At 46.3% G+C, this 12252-nt stretch overlaps 1 long non-coding RNA gene across 1 annotated transcript in view; it reads right to left on the bottom strand.

Moving 5' to 3' along the window:
* Window positions 1–12252, bottom strand: part of LOC110387214 — a 46441-nt gene that overhangs the window by 1553 nt on the left and 32636 nt on the right. Inside the window, exons 2-3 of the long non-coding RNA XR_002432439.1 lie at window positions 2575–2634; window positions 2140–2426 (exon numbers count right to left, since the gene is read on the bottom strand). This is a non-coding gene — a long non-coding RNA (uncharacterized LOC110387214). The remainder of the gene's footprint in view (window positions 1–2139; window positions 2427–2574; window positions 2635–12252) is intronic.

The following is a 12252-nucleotide window of genomic DNA, read 5'->3' as shown; positions in this document are numbered from 1 at the left end:
GGGGGGGGGGGAACAACCAACAAAAACCAGCCCTGCAAAAGCACTGTGGTTTCTCTGTTTAATAGGACCAGTCCAGTTTGCAAGTGAGAATAATCCCATGGGGTTTGATTCTGATTAAATCAAAAGCAACTCTGGCATTGACTTCAATGGGGGATGAATCACCACCCTATCTAAGTCCTATTTGGAGTGGAAGCATTGCATTTTCCACAAAATTGAATTTCAAATTCAAAGCCCGAATCCTCCACCCCTTCACCCCCAAGGTGAACATTCCTCCTGGTCTTTTTTAGTGTTTTGATCTGAACTGGAATAGTTTGCAAAGCAAAACAGATCCGTACACAAGCACGTATACATCCTGATTGGAGTCCAAGCTATGAAGGAGTTCCTATAGATCCCATAATTCTTCCAGCACATTTTCTATTCTTTCTCCTATCATTACTCCAGGGCTGATTGACTCCTTTAGGGCTGTACATGCTATAGTGTTTGTACCTGCTGTAAATTTTCAAAGCAACCCATTCTGATGATGAATAGCAATAAAAAGAGATGGAATGTAATGGCAACAAGCACTACAATACGCAGAAAAACTTGCTCAAATCTCCAACCTATGAAGCCAGCACCTTTCCTACTGCTTTAAGAAAGCTGGAAAATAAATTTGGGAGTGAAGGACCCACACTGAGTTGCTGTACTAGAAAATTATTTGTGTCCTTTAATACCAGAGTGCATTTGCATTGGTTGTTTTGCATATTGAGGGCAACGAGAATTACAAATCCCCATGAAAATTCCATTTTGCCAATAGGGATTGGCTTCTCTCTTGTACTCAGAGCTCCAAGAAGACTTAGGGACACAAGAAGAGTATCTATTGTGGGATATTTAATTATGGAATATTTCTGATGGAATATCTATTATGGAAGAACATGTTCCCTAAAAGTCTTCCTTCCTCCTATTAATACCTGTCCCAGATCTGAGAAACGCCATCAGGAGAGAAAAAGCCCCCCAGAATAACAATAAAAATAAAAATGGTAATTATAAAGGTCTGACTCATCATTTCTAAAGGCTCAGTGTAACCTGCTGGAAGGATTTCCTCCTCCCCCCTCCCATGCAGGATAAATGCTGCCCCAAAGTAGAAGGATTCCTGTTCCAAACCTTTGTTTTCTGCCTGATACATGTAAGGGGGGGAAAAAAAAAAGGTCACTGTTAGCCCTGAGCGAAGCAGCCCCTTCGTGCCATTCCCATTCAAGAGATCCCATTAAATCGAACAGTACACTCCATTGTACCGCTGCTCGCCTATTCCCAAGGTGTTATGATTTTTGTCCAACCTCACAAAGAAATACAAAGCCAGGAGGGGGGGGGGGGGGGGGGGGGGGGAAAAAAAAAAAAAAAAAAGGGGGGCCCCAAAACCCACACCCCCCCCCCCCCCTCTTTGTGCTCAGCTGCCTTTGTGTAACTCGATGCCTGCCCACCTTTCAGCCCCCTCCCCAGCCCGGACCCATTGCATTCGCTGCGCTCCGGAGGGACGTGAGCAACTGCAGCACCTCGGGAGTTAGCCACGCTCGGCTGCGTCGGCCCCGCACGTCGGCTCCTTCCCAGCGAACAGCGCGGCGACACTTTGGCACACACGTCCGCAGCCACCCCACCCTTTCCTCGCGGCTCGGCCGGCAGCCGGCTCGGTTACGGTGCTCTAGGGGACGGCTGAAGAGCCGCATCGTGCTGCGTTGAGCATGCGTCCTCTGGTTTCGACTGGGTTATCAGGAGGAATTTCCCAATGGAGATGGTGATCAAGCATTGGAATGGCCTGCCTAGGGAAGTGGTAGAGACCCCATCCCTGGAGGTATTTAAGAGGTGTGTGTTTGTGGCACTGGTGGACATGATTTAGCGATGAGACTCAATGGGTCTCCAATGAGATTCCAACCATCAACTCAGCTGAGTCACCACCAGTTGGGTCTCCCATCTCTTTGGTGCACAAAACGAGGCAACAAAAAAAAACACCAAACTCGGCATTTTAGTGAAAAACACAATCCCACTGCACCCCCTTCTTTTTTTTCACCCCATTTTGGCCCCCAACTCAAGTTGATGGTTGGAGTCTCACTGGCGACCTACTGAGTCCAACTCAAGTTGATGGTTGGAATCTCACCGGACACCTACCGAGTCCAGCTTGAGTTGATGGACGGATGAGATGGCCTGGAAGGTCTTCGGCAATCTCAATGATTTTGTGATTCTGTGCACTGAACCTCATGGGAAAGGATCAAACCCCGGGCCTTGACAGCTCGCCAGCCGCCCGTGCACATCTCGCCAGACCAGCTCCTCAACAGGTGCACATTAGGCTAACCGCCGAATTCAATATTCGCCCTTCATCTGCGCCATCCTTCTGATGCGTCACTGCATGCTGTCTGGATGCGATTCCTCGTTGCGGAGTTATAAACCAGGAGTAGCTTCAATTACACGGACAGTATAAAAGCAAAGTAAGGGAGAGGCTAAGCAGAACCTTTTAATCTGCTTAGCCCAAATGAATAACCCCGGCTGCACCGGAGTCAGTGATGTCAGAACTTGTTCCAAGAGGCAGGATGCAAGTTGAGTTACCTGGGTGTCTGCCCCAACAAAGCCACTGGGAGCCGTCTCGTTGGCCTTCGCTCCGTAAACCTGGAAGCAAGGAGAGCAGAAAAAAAAAAAAAGAACAACAACAAAAAAAAAGACTCACAATTTTCCTGCTAAACAAAGGGATTTAATAACGCTGGTTTATATGCAAAAAGTCAGAATAGGTTTAATTGGGTTGTGACCGCTGTATGTTTAATGTACAATTGCTTAATGCCCAGCACAAGGTTGCAACTATTGTCTTGGGCTGCATTTGAGTTAATTGTTAAAGCAAGTTAAAGGTGTTCTCATGTTGCTGTACAACATGATTTATTCACTCCGCACAATTTGATTTTTTTAATAAAAGCAATTACACATTTTAGTATATCTCTGCCAGGCTTGTTTTGTATCTTGTAAATGCAGTGTATGATGAAAAGCGATTAATAGTAATAACCCAGCATTACTTGTAATCCCATTCTCTAAATCCTGACTGCCTGCTTCAATGAGATTTTGATTCAGCCCGGATGTGCACTATGTATTAGAGATTAGGAACTTTCAGCACTCAATTCATGGTACCTGGCTGTGATTTGGCCACTGGACGTATCCCTCAATGGAAGGTAAAACCAACCCTCTGAGGGCACTGCTGACAACTTTCCTCCACTCTTACCGAGCGCCCATGGCCACCAGCTTGGAGAGAATTCTGACACACAGAGTTAGTGCAATCCGTCCAGCCCTTCACGTTCGCTTTCCTCACCTGAGCCCAAATTCACAATTCATTTGGCTGCAGCAAGAGTTAATCCTAACCCTGATTCAAGGGATCCCCACATCTCCATGGGACCCCCACTCTGCCCCAAACCTCACCATATGTCCTTCCCCCTCCCTGCTCCACAGCCTGATGACACCAGCAAATATCCAAATAGTTTCTTGCAAAGGCTTGCCTTAACCAGAAAGAGGATCTCTCATTAAAGCATAAAATTAAACACTTCAGAACAAAGATATTGGCACATTAATATGGAGATTCTGCCTCACCCCCCCTTTCATCAAAATGTATTAGCCCTTCATGTGCAATTTGCATTGGAAAGCGTAGGAGCCACATAGCATTAACAGCTGTGAAATTGGTGTCATTCTTAAAGGTTAAAATAAACCCAGCTATTCTCTAAAGCTGCCAAGCATTTCTTTGCAAGATCTATGGCCAGAGCCTTCATGAATCATGAAATTGCTTTTTCTGCATGATCCTTGGGAAGATCTCTCCCCTGTTTACAGGCAGGCAGGAGCAATCCCTGCTCGGCCTCTTGCAGGGTGTCCTCAGCACGAGGTGTGAAATGAGGCAGGCAGGAGTCAGCCAGCAATATACATTTCAATTTGCACAACAGCTTTTTATAAAATAGGGGAAAAAAAAAAAAAAAAAAAAGGAATGACATGGCAGCATTCTCACTTTGCTCTTGAGAAAGTCTCTTGAAACTTTTCTAGTCAATAGTTACTGGAATTTGTTTTGCAAGAGTGTCATTTTGTAGTTTTTATTACCGTAACAAGTTACAGATCCTAAAGTTGACATATTAAACACGCTGGTTACCCTACTGACAAGAGCATTTAACATGGGAATCATTCTTTCCCCGTGATTTTTTCAGAAGCTAGAAAAATTATTGTCATGGAAAAACCATTAATTGCTAAGCTCTAAAGAACACAGTGCTTGTTAAATGAGGGGGGGATGAGTGAGTAGAACATAATTCAAAACATATAGAAGCAAATGGGAAAGGCCCTATGGGGATTATGGCCCCGAACTCTGTGCCAGGGGCTCACTAGCAGCCAATGCAACCCTAAGGCTGAAGGGCCCTTGGAGTCACTGTGCCTCCTGGATTTGGGGCTCATCAGAGCACAGACTGCAGGACGTTCCTTGTCCTAGACGAAAACCAGGAAGGTTTTCCTCATTTTCCCTGAGGTTCCACACGAGCAATAAATTCTGCTCCTTTTAGGGCTGATGGTAAAACCATGAGCTCAGAGATGGTCTCAGAAAAAGATATCCCTCATATCCCCAGCCAACGTGAATTCAGTCTGAATGATGGTGTCTCATTGCCCGTGGAGACTCTGAGGGACACGGTTTAGTGGACATGAGTGATGGTTGGATTTGATCATCTTAGTGGTCTTTTCCAGCCTTAATGGTTCTATGATTCTGTGGGCATGGTAGGGATGGGTTGACAGTTGGACTTGATGATCTTAATGGCCTTTTCCAATCTTAATGATTCTATGATGTTATAATTCACCATTTAACACTCGTTAAGTCAACTAGGGGAAAAGGCAGCACCATCCTCCTCTTTCCTCCCAAAACCACGCAGAGAGGATCGGGCTGCTTTGCCCTCAATTCCCCCATCGCCACGCAAAGTCCTGAGCACAGCATTAACCCCCAGTTCTCCCAGGAGGTTAAACCCAAGCAGAAACACAGCTTGTTCCCAACCCCGCTCTGCCTGCAGTGCCTACAATCTTCTCCATCTGCTGCTTCGGATGGCAAACCCTGAACATTGCTAAATAAGTAGGGCTGCGAAGAGCCGTGCATCGCCTGGCTGAAGTTTACGAGTTGGCCTCCAGGGGAGAAGCTAATGAAGTCAGCTCTCAAACTGGGCAGCAAGAAGGGCTGGGCTATGTCAGAAGTAAGCTGGCTTCAAATGGTACAATCATTCGTGTTGGATAAGACCACTAAGATCATCGAGTCCGACTGTCAACCCATCACCGCCATCCCCACAGAATCACAGAATCATTAAGTTTGGAAAAGACCACAAAGATCATCCAGTCCAACCACCAACCCACCAGGGGGCATCCCCACCCCCATCTTCATCCCTGTGGGCAGGATGGGTTCCAGCAGTGTTTTATCACTGCACCTCACACCCAGCAAGCAGGAAAAAGAAGCAGGGAGCTCTGAGTAATGTACTGTGGTTTCCAAGCAGATTCCTTTTTTTTTTTTTTTCTTCCCCTCTCTCCCCCATCCTCTTTTTTTGATCAAAACTGAACTTAAAATAGAAGAGGAAAAGGGCTTGCATAAATATCTGACAGCTGCTTGGAGCTTTCTGCAGTCACTAGCAAAGCAGGGAAGAACCTGAATTTTTAGCTTAGTCAGAAAACCTGCTTCAGCCTGGAGAAGGTGCTACCAAGCAGACGGATGAGTCCTAAAAGAAAATGGGACCTGGGGAGCAGAGCAAATGGAAGGGAAAAGGATAAAGGATGCTCAACGGCGATAACGATGGAGAAGATCTGAGGATGTCCCCTACCTGCAAGGGAGACATGGGTAGTGTCACCTCTACCCATTTCCTAAGGGGACACTCTTATGGCTTCAGTTCACTTTTCCCCCATTATCTCTCTGCTCAGGGATGCTGAGCCATCCCGCAGAACCCATCCAACAGCACAAAGGCTTCACACCCCCAGCCCTTACCCAGCACTGCAGTGCCCATTTCGGCATCAAACCAACTCCTGGACCAGCGACGGGAACACTGAGACATTGCTAAATGGGACAATCAATTTGCACGGAAGATAACAGCCCGGACTGCAGCGCGTTATCTTCTGAAAGAACAATCCCTTTGTAGTCCTAAATTAAGATTTGTCTTCCAGATTGCTGTTGCATCAGATGGGAACTAAAACCAGAGCAGCCACAAATTGATTGTCTTTTCTAATTGTCACTTATCTGGTGTTCAGCCATAGGAATATGCATTTAAAGGCCTTATATGAACTGGGAGTTTGCCCCAGTTCACGCCAGCACATGGAAGAATTTGGCTGAGATTTCTTGTTGACATCCGCCAGCAGAGCAGCAGCTTTGTCCATCACAAACACCTAAAGCTGAGGGTGTTTTTCTGGGAAATGCCACTGTCTTAGCTCAGTTTTAATTCTAAATAGAACAAAGGAGTTCTTTTATCCCAATGAAGGAGCTGGGAAACTGATACAGGCACTGATACACAAGCGGATGGCGAATATCAAGCAACCAACATCTCAGCTAGAGCATAAAACAAATAAATCAGGATGTTGGTCCTGCTCTGCCTGCACCGAATGAGCCACAATAATGCCCACAATTCTCATTTCAAGATGAGCAGAATTTTATCGTGCATGTTTTTCATTCCAAATATCGCTATAGGGCTCTCTATAAAACAAAAAGCCAAAAAAGCCCAAACAAACAAACAAAAATACTCCCCCTAAAATAAAATGAAAACAAAAGAAAATTCCCCAACCCACTAAGTTAATAAAAAACCAATGAAGTTCATAAAGCCTGCCGTGATTTTCAAATCCATCCTTGGTAATTTTAGCCTGATTTAACAAGGTGACATTTCTACAAACACTGCATATGCATGGGCATGTGCACATTTCTGATCATTTTAATTCCCTGGGCACTTTCAGCTGCGTAGGACAGAGTTCCCCACCATGCCAAATTTGGGGAAAATAAGTTGTAAGCAAGGGTAGCTGTTGGAAGACAACCCTACAAACCACTCCACTTCAAACCTACAGAATCTGAGCACCACACGTTGGATATGAGCGCTCCAGGGGAGATACAGGGTAAAGCAGAGAAGGAAGATGTCAAAAGCCCCAGTTGTGGGAAAAGCTTCACTAGCAATTAACAATTGCCCACACGACACAAATCTGTGGGAAACCAGGCTTTGTTAATCCCTGTGCTCAAGGAAATATTTCTTCATACCCTGAGGAAGGGGCCCGTTTCCTGCCAGCTGCCTTCCCACTGACGGGACCTGCTGGGTGTCACCAGGCCACCACCGCCCCGCGTGCACCACGGCACCACCCAGCCACTCACCAACAGCTCGTTTCAGATCTAAATATTTAAGACCTGGCTGGACACGCTACACAAGTAATTTGAAGCTTAATCTCTTGTGATATTTAAGACACGGATGGACAAAGGCTGAGAAAACTAGAAACCAACCTGTGCTATTCAGAAGGGCGAGGTAATGACTGGATAGGCTTTATTACTTCTATCCTCCTTCTTCCACCTTTTTGCCAATTTGTTGGTGAAGTGTTACTCTCCCCCCTCCCAAACACTCCCCATCCTTCACTACATTGCTTTCGAGCTGGTGGCAATTCTCTGAAATCTCCCATGTTGCAGATACATGATGCTGTGATATACGATGGAACTGTCTACAAGACGGGTCTACAATGGGTCTACAAGATCATGGAGTCAGAGAAGAAGCTTTGGTTAATGTCCAGTCGGCCCCAGATCCAGACAATTGCTCTATGGTCACCAGTGTATCCTACTGAACAGCTAACCCAAAGAGTTTACCAAATCTTTGAAGGGCTCTTAGCAATCTTGCAGCAGAAAGCTCCTGATTTCCCAGCTGAGATCGTCCCTCTTACGGAGAACTCCTGATGGTGAATGAGAGCTAATTGCAGGTATTATTTTGAGGGTTTTCAGAGCTATGCTTACCAGATAGCATTAATGAGAAAAAAAAAGGAGCAATATGTGAAAATGGCTTAAATCTTTTCCAGAAATTGCAGGCAAGAAGAGAGGTCCTGCTTTGAAATCAGGGTTAGGGTGGAGTCACCTTCCCTGGAGGTGTTCAAGAACCATGGAGATGTGGCACTGGGGGACATGGTTAGTGGGCATGGTGGGGATGGGTTGGATGGATGTGGTGATCTTAGGGGTCTTTTCCAACCCCATTAATTCTATGGTTCTATGAAACACCATACACTGGATCCGAGGTAGCTTTGCAATGGAGACTAGCTGATTAGCAGCAATTATCAGACAGCTAGAAGAGCTGTGGGTGCAACCATGTAATACAAGAACCCATGTCACAGAAACCAAAATTCCCTTCTTTGGGGCAGTTATGCTTTTGGGGCTAAGCCTGGAGCAACAGTGCAGCCCAAAGTAGTGAACAATAGGGGAAAAAAAAATTATGAAGGCAGGAAGCTTTTGAGAATGCTCTAGTTCTAAAAATAGGCTGGAGTTTTGGTTATTTTAGTGTACAATGCCACCAGGCAGCCAGCTCACAGCAAAATCTGCAAACTCATTCCCTTCACACCAGCTCTGCGCTTCAGCGTGGCTTCCGGGAATAAAAGTGCAAATTTGGGCAAGGATGCAAAGAATGCAGAGTTGCTCAGCTACTCTGGTTATGAGAAGCAGTGGAAGGCCCTAATACAGGCACAGAATCCCATCTAAATATATAGACAGAAACTGAGAATAGCCTGAGACAGCCCTGCTCCGAAAGCCCACTCTGAGCTCTCGGAAAGCCTCTCTGACTTCTGCAGCTTTGGGTCATGCCCTGTCCATACCGAAGGGCATGTTAAATTGGGTGTACAATAGCCCTTTTCCATCCGACGGGCAGGCAACGCCTCCAAGAACCTATTGACTTTTCAGAGGCAATGAGAATAAAATTACAATTTGGAACCGAAATCGCCGCTGCGACTGTGATGGAGACCAGAGCTATTTAGGGATTAGATTAACACAGAGACTTTATGAAGCATCAGCTGTATGGCCGTGTGAGTGAATCAGCAGGCTGTTAGCCTGGGGACCAACTGTTAATTGAAAAGGGGGGGGTAGGGGGAGAAAGGCTGGAGTTTCATATCTAACAGTTAAATACATTTCAGTCGCTGGTCCAAACTCTTCAAAGGATTTGCCAGACTTGTGCCTGCCTTCCCATCCCCCCAGCGGCCTCAGCTTTCTCATTAAAAAGGCTGAATAGAGCTGCACTTTTTTCTTTTCTTTTCTTCTTCTTCTTCTTTTTTTTTTTTACACTTTCCTGTCTGAAAAGGCAGCACCAGCTCCAGCACCCAGACAACCCTGCTCCCTTCCCAAATTCATCCACAGGGTCTTCACCGGCATGGAAGAAGGCAAAATCGATCGTTGGTCTTTGGATGGAGGGAGTGGGTGCTGCAGTAAGACTCATCCTGATACCTGAATTGTGAATTAGGAAAAATTTCTGCTCCAAAAGAGTGGTGAGGCACAGGCACAGGCTGCCCAGGGAGGTGGTGGAGTCGCTGTCCCTGGAGGTGTTCAAGAACCGTGGAGATGTGGCACTGAGGGACGTGGTCAGTGGGGATGGGTGGGATGGGTTGGGGTGGGACTCGGGGATCTTGGCGGCCTTTAACAACCTTAATGATTCTATCACTCTATGAGTGGGCACGGTGCGGATGGGTTGACGGTTGGACTTGGTGACGTTGGAGGTCTTTTCCCACTCTAATGATTGTGTGGGCACGGTGATGGGTCAGCATTTGGACTAGGGGCTCTTAGAGGTCTTTTCCAACCTTCACGATTCTGTGATTCTGTGGATTCCACAGGACATGGGCACAGGTGTCCTCATCAGAATTAAAATCTGCACACTGACATTCACTGATGCACTGCTGTGTTGGGGATTCTCCAGGTGACCTACTCCCCAAGCAAACTATCAATGTCAGAAAGCAGTTAGCACACTAATTTTTTGCAAGTTACGGAGAATTTTTCAGCATGGTTACGGTTAGAAACAAGAAGCACTAGAACAGGCTGTGAATTTCTGGGCAAGAGATGCCTTGCATAAAGTTTTTCTTGCAATATATTATGTAGCTGCCTGAAGCCTCTATGGGTTATATTAGAGCCCTAGACAGTTGTCTGACAAATTCCTGGTAAACAAAGAAGACAAAGCTGGAACTCAAGCTATGTGCAAGTCTATTTATGTTTGTTAGTTGCAAGTTATTTCTTTAGTAAATGATTCCTGTTTAAGAAACATACAGATTTTTAGTTCAGCATGCCTGCAGCGGAGTGCCCTTGTACTCTCACTCAGAAAAAGCAATTGTCATTTCCCAGGTTATGTTGCTCAGACGCAGCCCTTCTCATATATCAGAGGTTTGAAATGCATCTTCAAGAGATCTTATCTGCAATATTTTTTTTAAATAAAAGAGGCCTAACCAGAAGTTACTGCACCGAATATACTTCCAGGAAATTGAAAGCACTCACCACTGCAAAGTTAAGCTCTCTGAGAATAACTCACTTTCAACTAAGTTATTACATAAATGCACACTGTGATGGACAGTTGCTATTGAAAAATAAACATACATCAGCTATGTGATATGGAAAGCACATGGTCCTGCTGAACATGCAATAGAATTTGATTTTACCCTATTTGCATTCAAGTGCTGATTCAGTGTGCCTTATTATTTCCAAGAGGATAAACACAAGGCAACTTAACCACACAGTGGGGAACACAAGAAATAAAGAGGTCAGTATCTCCAAAAAAGTGGTCGTGCACCGGCACAGGCTGCTCAGGGAGGTGCTGGAGTCACTGTCCCTGGAGGTGGTCAAGAATGGTGGAGATCTGGCACTGAGGGAGATGGTTAGTGGCATGCTGGCGATGGGTTGGGGTTGGACTTGGGGATTTTTGAGGTCTTTTCTAGCCTCAGTGATTCTACGATTCTCCTCTCCCCAACAATGTTGAGTATATTTCATTAATGAAGTTCCACAAAACTTTTTTCAAGGGGAACCTTCTGCCTGCACTCTACGGAGGCAAAAACTGATGCACAGTTGTGACCAGAACTCAATGAGGTTCCGAGCATCCTGCTCCTTGACTGCTCGCCCACTGATCAAAATCCATTCCTAGAGGCACGAACAGAACCCCACAGCCCCACTCCCATGTAACCACTGCATCCCCTTTCTCCCAGCGCTCTGCCATCCCCACTTCTGCCTCCTTCCCCCTTGCCCTCCTGACAGTGCTGCACACTCCTCTGTGAAGCACCAGCTGCTTCATCCTTATCAATTCCAAAATCATCTTCGGTGACATTCTAACAAAGCTGTTTGCCTGTGCATCCTCGAGCATATAAGATGCAACCCCTCCCACACGCACTTTTGTTCCGAGCCAGCCAATATCTAGGAGGAGAGACAGCTCTTCAGCCTCCCACCCAGAGCGTTGCTGTGGTCCCGGCTTCCGCACAACATAACGGCATGAAAGGAGCAGGGAGGCAGCTCTCAAAGGCTCCGCGCCTCCTGTGTCAGCAGAGCTGTGGTGAGCCACATGCCGCTGCTTCAGTTCAAAGCATCCTTCCCGGGAGGAGGGCCAGCAGCATCCCAAATTGAAACCACGCACTTGATAGCGAGCACCCTCATCAGCTGCATCTCCAACTTCGCACATTAAAAAAAGAAAGAATACAGGAATCGACCGGGCTCGTTTCTTGGGTAGATGGGTGCACGCTATGCACTGAGAAAACAACCTCCCAAGGGCCCCTCTCACAGAGGGTCCTGCTTTCCATCAAACTTTGGGATCTGGAGGGTCTGCATCCTTCACCAAGCGATGCTCACAGTGTGAAAGGTCCTTCTGTGCACGGCAGGGCAGGTTTTGGCAGTCAGGCCACCGAGCGGTGCATGTGCAGCTTATTAAAGGCAGAGTGCTTTTCACCTAATTGCTTCTAGAAGGCTTAGAAATAAAACATAAAAGCCCTTTTCATTTTTATCTGAGGTCTTAAGGAAATGTGCCAACAAAGGACAAAACACAGGTGGGATGCAACAAACTCTGCTTTATGCAATACTTCTTAATGGATCCAAGCAATGCGGATAAGCTATAGATATACTGCCCTATCCCCTTCAACTGAGTGGGGCTGGAGCATATCCTTCATGCAGAAGTGAGAGGGGCTCAGAGGAGCTGCATGGCGATATGGGAGGTAGAAACACACCAGCTGTGAATTTGAATGGAGCTGCTTTGCAAGAGAGCAGAACGCTGCTGCTATATTTGGCTAGTCCCTGTGAGA

Source organism: Numida meleagris, chromosome 21 (genome assembly GCF_002078875.1).
Source record: "Numida meleagris isolate 19003 breed g44 Domestic line chromosome 21, NumMel1.0, whole genome shotgun sequence".
In the NCBI taxonomy this organism is placed as follows: domain Eukaryota; kingdom Metazoa; phylum Chordata; class Aves; order Galliformes; family Numididae; genus Numida; species Numida meleagris.
Note: the sequence above shows the minus strand (reverse complement) of the source record. Positions and strands in the feature narration are given on the sequence as shown.